Source organism: Oryctolagus cuniculus, chromosome X (assembly GCF_051225735.1).
Source record: "Oryctolagus cuniculus isolate XC-2025 breed Fujian yellow rabbit chromosome X, ASM5122573v1, whole genome shotgun sequence".
Lineage (NCBI taxonomy): Eukaryota > Metazoa > Chordata > Mammalia > Lagomorpha > Leporidae > Oryctolagus > Oryctolagus cuniculus.
The window spans coordinates 90,963,018-90,968,921 of NC_142888.1; the positions used below are offsets into that span (position 1 = coordinate 90,963,018).

Consider the following 5,904-nt stretch of genomic DNA (forward strand, 5'->3'; position numbering starts at 1 on the left):
CCTTTATCACTCATTAACTTTTTGCATATCTGTAATCTCATTCTAGATTTGTTATTCTGTTACACTGATCTATTTGTCTAATGTCATATTAATGTTATGTTGGTTTGTTTGCACTGGCTTAATTGCCTTGCCTAATACCTAGCAAAGCAAATCCTCCTTCAGTATTCTTATTTTTCTAACTTTTGTTTGTTACTCCTTTTTTAATGAGAGGGAAGGGAAGGGAAGGGAAGGGAAGGGAAGGGAAGGGGAGGGGAGGGGAGGGGAGGGGAGGGGAGGGGAGGGGAGGGAGGGAGGGAGGGAAGGAAGGAAGGAAGGAAGGAAGAAAAAGAAAAGAAAAGAAAAGAGAAGAGAAAACCCCTACTGGGATTCTAATTGGGTTTGCATTATATATGCATATCCATACACACACACACACATATTAGTTTAGGGAGAATTGACATTTTTATTAAGCCTCCACATTCAAGAATATTGTATGCGTCAGCACTGTGGCATAGTGGGTTAATCCTCCACCTGCAGCACCAGCATCCCACATGGGCGCCAGCTCTAATCCTGGCTGCTCCTCTTCCGATCCAGCTCTCTGCTATGGCCCGGGAAAGCAATGGAAGATGGCCCAAGTCCTTCGGCCCCGGAACCCAAGTGGGAGACCTGGAGGGAGGAAACTCCTGGCTCCTGGCTTCGGATTGGCCCAGCTCCGGTCGTTGTGGCCATTTAGGGAGTGAACCAGCAGATAAAAGACCTTTCTGTCTGTCTCTCCCTTTCACTTTCTATAATTCTACCTCTCAAATAAATAAGTAAAATCTTTTTAAAAAGATATAGGTCCTGAGCTTTTCTGGTTATACTTATTCCAGAGTTCTAGGTTCTTTTCTCTGCTATTGTAAATGTAATTTCCATTTCTAGGAATGTATAGCCATAATACCAAACACATTTTATTATTTATTATAGATATTTAAAAACTAAAGACTCTTGGGTTTTCTATGCATCAAGTACACATTAGCAAAAAGAGATGATTTAATCTCATCATTTGCACTAGGGATACAGATTTTCTTGCCTTACTCCATTTTCTAGAACAGCATTATCCAATAGAAATTTCTCTCCTGATGGAAATGCCACTAGATACATGGGCTATTGAGTACTTTAAATGTGACTGTGAGACAGAACTAATATTTACATTTAAATGATAATGAATTTAATATGTTGATAGCCACATGTGGCCAGTAACGGTATGTGGGACTGCACGGGGCTAGAGTATCCAAAATAACATTAAATAATAATGGCTCCAGGTATGTTTTTATAGTCCCTGCTTTTGATCAAAATTATTTTAGTGATTTGCTACTCCTTGCTGTTGCATTTTTTGGATAGAAAATTATAGTTAGGTATTTTTTCCATTCCTAGTTCATCAGAGTTTTTATTAGAAATGTCTGCCGAATTTTACCCAGTTGGTTTTCATTATTTATCTGACCATAGGGCTTTCTCTAGTAATTTGGTGATAGAATAGATTATGATCCGTTTTCTTGCATGTTATCATTCTTGCATTCCTGGAATAAACCATGCTTGGCCATAGTTTAGTGTGTTATTGCGTTATTGTAAAATAAAAATGAAAAGTGATTACGGTGAAAATGAGTCCTGCGTAGGGAACTGAGAATAGCTGTAGGTGCAGTGAGGGGCTGGAGGAGGCTTATCCGGGCCAAGGTAACTGCTGCACCTGTGAACGTCCCCCTACTTTCTGAAGAAAGTTGACAAGTTTGTAGGGAACCCAAAGAATCCCTTTAATCAGAGAGTAAATAGATGAAGAAAGCAACCAGACGGTTTACTATGGCGTCAGTGATTCCCCCCACCCCCCTTTCGTGGTATAAAGCTAGACAAGTGCGCTGCTGGTGTGGAGAGGGACCTCGTCTTAACACCGCCCCCAACTGCCTCGTAGGTCAGTTTCCCCGAATAAATCTTCGACTGTCTGCCAACCTGCCGTGGTCTGCCTCTTTGGTCAGAGTGTGGCCTCCTCTTGTGGAAGGTGGTTCTCAGTCCCGGTAGAAACTTTTCCCAAAGTGATTTAGAAATACAAATTGCGTTCTAGTTTCTTCATCAGTGCCTAGATCTTTCAGTTTCTCAGACGTGACAAGGTTGTACGCTGCGCCCCCTGTTGGGATTGGTCAGTATTTCCAGAGCAAGTGAAAAAAAATTTTCAAGACTCTTCCTATGCATTTTCAATCGTTCAGTCAAAAAAAAAAAAAAAAAAAAAGAAGAAGAAGAAGAAGACGACGACGACGACGACGGTACTTTCATCTTTGGGCTTTTGAGCTCTTTTGACCACGGCTGTCTGCAACTTGGGGCTGTTGACTCAATTACCTCTCTGTGTCCAGGGAGGAAGTCGGGCCCAGCATCCTATTCTCAGATTTCTCAGTCGCTTCTCCCAAAAAGAGATTCTACCAGGCGCAAAGAAGAAAGACAGGAACAAGGCACAGCGGGCTGTTTTAATACACTGTCCAAATCAAATCAGCGACCAAAAGTTTCTCAAGTATTTGTCTCAGCCTGGACCTATTATAGTAATCCTTTCTTCTCTGACAGCTTTTGGCTCTAGGCTGTCGTGCAGCTTTGCCAGAAGGAAAGTATAGGTTCATTGGAAAGTGTGACTTACTCCAAGACTGAGAAAGGAGGCTGCAGTTCCATTCAGGTCACGTTTCTTCAACCTGAAGCTGAAGTCTCTCGCCAGCCAGACCTCTGACCAGTCCTGTGTACAGTGTAGTGTTCAAGCAAGCTGTTTGGACCCTCTTTTCATGCAGAAAGCCTGGATAGAGCATCCATCAGCTGAACACTGCTGAAGGAATTCCAGCTGACAGAGGACGACATGAACCTTGCACCCGTCATGAGAACTCCTCTTATTGAAGACACAACAGCTGCGTATTTTCCAGACTGGACTGTCAGACCCTTGGGCTGAACGCTTTTGGGAAATCGGGGTGTGACCTGGACATTTCTTTTCTTTTTCTTTTTTTTTTTATTTGACAGGTAGAGTTAGAGAGAGAGAGAGAGAGAGAGAGAGAGAGAGAAAGGTCTTCCTTCTGCTGGTTCACTCCCCAAATGGCCTCTACAGCCGGCGCTGCACAGATCCAAAGCCAGGAGCCAGGTGCTTCTCCTGGTCTCCCATACGGGTGCAGGGCCCAAGCACTTGGGCCATCCTCCACTGCCTCCCGGGCCACAGCAGAGAGCTGGTCTGGAAGAGGAGCAACCGGGAGTAGAACCCGGCACCCATATGGGATGCTGGCGCCGCAGGTGGAGGATTAACCAAGTGAGCCACAGTGCCGGCCCTGGACAAGTTTTTTGATCTAGATGACATTGGGAAACAGCACACCTAAGACCTTAGGAAATTTTTGGGTGGAATTTCAAGTGCAAAATGTCCCTTCAGAAAGAATTGCAACGCAGAAGATCCTGTCTGCGATAGGAGAGTGCCTGGATCACTTTGGCTCCGGCTGAGTTGGGGGTACAGAAGATCCTGAATGCTCGGTGGTCGCTCATGAGCTTCTCCCACCAGGCCTCCGGGTCTCCGTGTGATGTGACCACCAACAGAATCACCTTGAAAAGTTCTGAACGCCTTAATACATATGGTGCCCTGGAGTGCAGAGTGAGAGCCTTGGTGGGCAGTGTGTCTGTTGCGTTGGGTTCAGACAGCCTCATTATTCCTGGTGTTTGGATGATGATTTTCTCCCTTACCAGGAGGTCATCTTTTGTCTCCAGAGGTCACCCCCACCCCATTCTTCCGACACTGGATTCCCTAAAAACTCTGGCAGATAGAGAAGATTAAGTGTATGATAGAAGGCAACAGTTGTACATTCGTTCATGGCTTGAATAAAACAAAACCTTCGGGAAATGCAAAAGCACTAGAATTGCTACTGAAGGAATTCTCTGAATATTGTGGCAATTTCATTCTCAGTACAATTTCCATCCATATTCGACAAGGAAGGGAGCAGAACAAACCCGATTCTCTCCTCTGCATATTCAGGATCCTTTTGAAACTTTTCTCAATATAAGCAAAAGTGTCGTCAAAGCACACTGCCCAAAGTTTGTAGATTGAGCTCCAGAAAGTGGCTGGATTCTGCAGCAGGAAGCTAAGGATCACCCTTCCTCATCAAGCTGTCAGCCCCCTGCTGCTGCCTTCCATAGCAAACAGCGAGTCTCATGCCAAGAAGCAAAGGAGGAGGCCCCCAAGTGAAAGAATTAAAAACTTGTTGGAATCCATCAAAGGGAACCGCCCAGAAAGCCCCAGGAACACCAATGGAAGAAGAACAATGAGCACTCAGACGTAATCCCTGGCTGCCCCTCTCCTTGAAGAACTGATTTTGTCCTGTAAGTGGTTTGGGAAGAATTGGGGAGGAGGGATCTCCACCTCCACATGGGGCCCTTTTACCTGGTCTGCAGCTCTGAGACATTGCAGTCTCAGCAGTCTGCCCCCAGGGGGCGTTTTACTGAACTCCCAGTCTCAGAGCAGGTGGAAGAAGATGGGAATTTTGTTAACTAAATCATCTATGCAAAGTGAATGGGAAAAATCAGTATAAGAATCAAGCCAGGGGGCCAGCGCTGTGGCGCAGTGGGTTAACGCCCTGGGCCTGAAGTGCCAGCATCCCATGTGGGCACTGGTTCCAGTCCCCACTATTCTACTTCCGATCCAGCTCTCTGCTGTGGCCTGGGAAAGCAGTGGAAGATGGTCCAAGTCCTTGGGCCCCTGCACCTGCCTGGGAGACCCAGAAGAAGCTCCTGGCTCCTGGCTTTGGTTCGGCGCCGGCCATTGTGGCCATTTGGGGAGTGAACCAGCGGATGGAAGACCTCTCTCTCTCTCTCTCTCTCTCTCTCTCTCTCTGCCTCACCTCTTTCTGTGTAACTCTGACTTTCAAATAAATGAATAAATATTCAAAAAAAAAAAAAGAATCAAGCCATTGTTGATATCCATGTCAGCCTCTGATTGGGAAGCATTTCAAAGGGTATGTCCAGTTGTGTACATATGGAGGCAAAGACTGTTTGATAAAGCTGCCAGTTGTGGTGGTACTCTTTACTATGGGTTTTTCTTGTTTTTTTTTTTTTTTCGTTTTTTTTTTATTAAAGATTTATTTGAAAGAGTTATATATATAGAGATCCTCCATCTGCTGGTTCACTCCCCAATTGGCCACAACAGCCGGAGCTGAGCTGATCCAAAGCCAGGAGCCAGGACCTTCTTCCGGGTCTCCCAGGCAGGTGCAGGGGCCCAAGGACTTGGGCCATCCTCTACTGCTTTCCCAGGCCACAGCAGAGAGCTGGATTGGAAGTGGAATAGTGGGGACTGGAACCAGTGCCCACATGGGATGGTGGCGCTGCAGGCAGTGGCCTCACCCTCTAGGCCACAGCGCCGGCCCCGATGTGTTGTATTTTAAAATATCATTTCCTTTTTCTATTTTCAAAAGTGAACCCTGTTTCTAACTACAATGTGATATTCCCCATGTTCTTACCCTTCTCCTTTGAAAATTCTCCTTTCCCTCTAGGAAATAGATTTGGAAACATTCCCCATTAGAAGCAAACAGTGCAGGGCATAAAAACACAGATTTGAACAGCCTGGCACCGGCTGTTTCCTCTGTAAACTGGGGGTAGGGGTGGTGGCTGCACCCCCAGGTGACTCTGAAGACAAAGGTGCCAGCTCCAGAGCCCGGCAACGGAGGAACTGCTGCTGGCCTCAGCTGTCACTTTTCGGAATTTGGTTTGGAGCCATTTTTTATTTTCAAAATTCAAATGTAGACTTTATAGTGGCTTTTATAAGTTTCCCACTTCAATTTTAGATCGGGCTCTGCATGGGGTATTTTGAGAAACCCAGTAATAGAATTAACTATGAAGCAATAACTTCTTTGTCCATGTGGCTGTGCTGTTGGATTTTACATCTGAAACCAACAA

General features: G+C 45.5%; 1 pseudogene; it reads left to right on the forward strand.

Moving 5' to 3' along the window:
- The first annotated feature begins 1,205 nt into the window (after nucleotides 1-1,205).
- Nucleotides 1,206-4,295, forward strand: LOC100344861 (poly(A) RNA polymerase, mitochondrial pseudogene; annotated as a pseudogene).
- The last annotated feature ends 1,609 nt before the right edge of the window (nucleotides 4,296-5,904 follow it).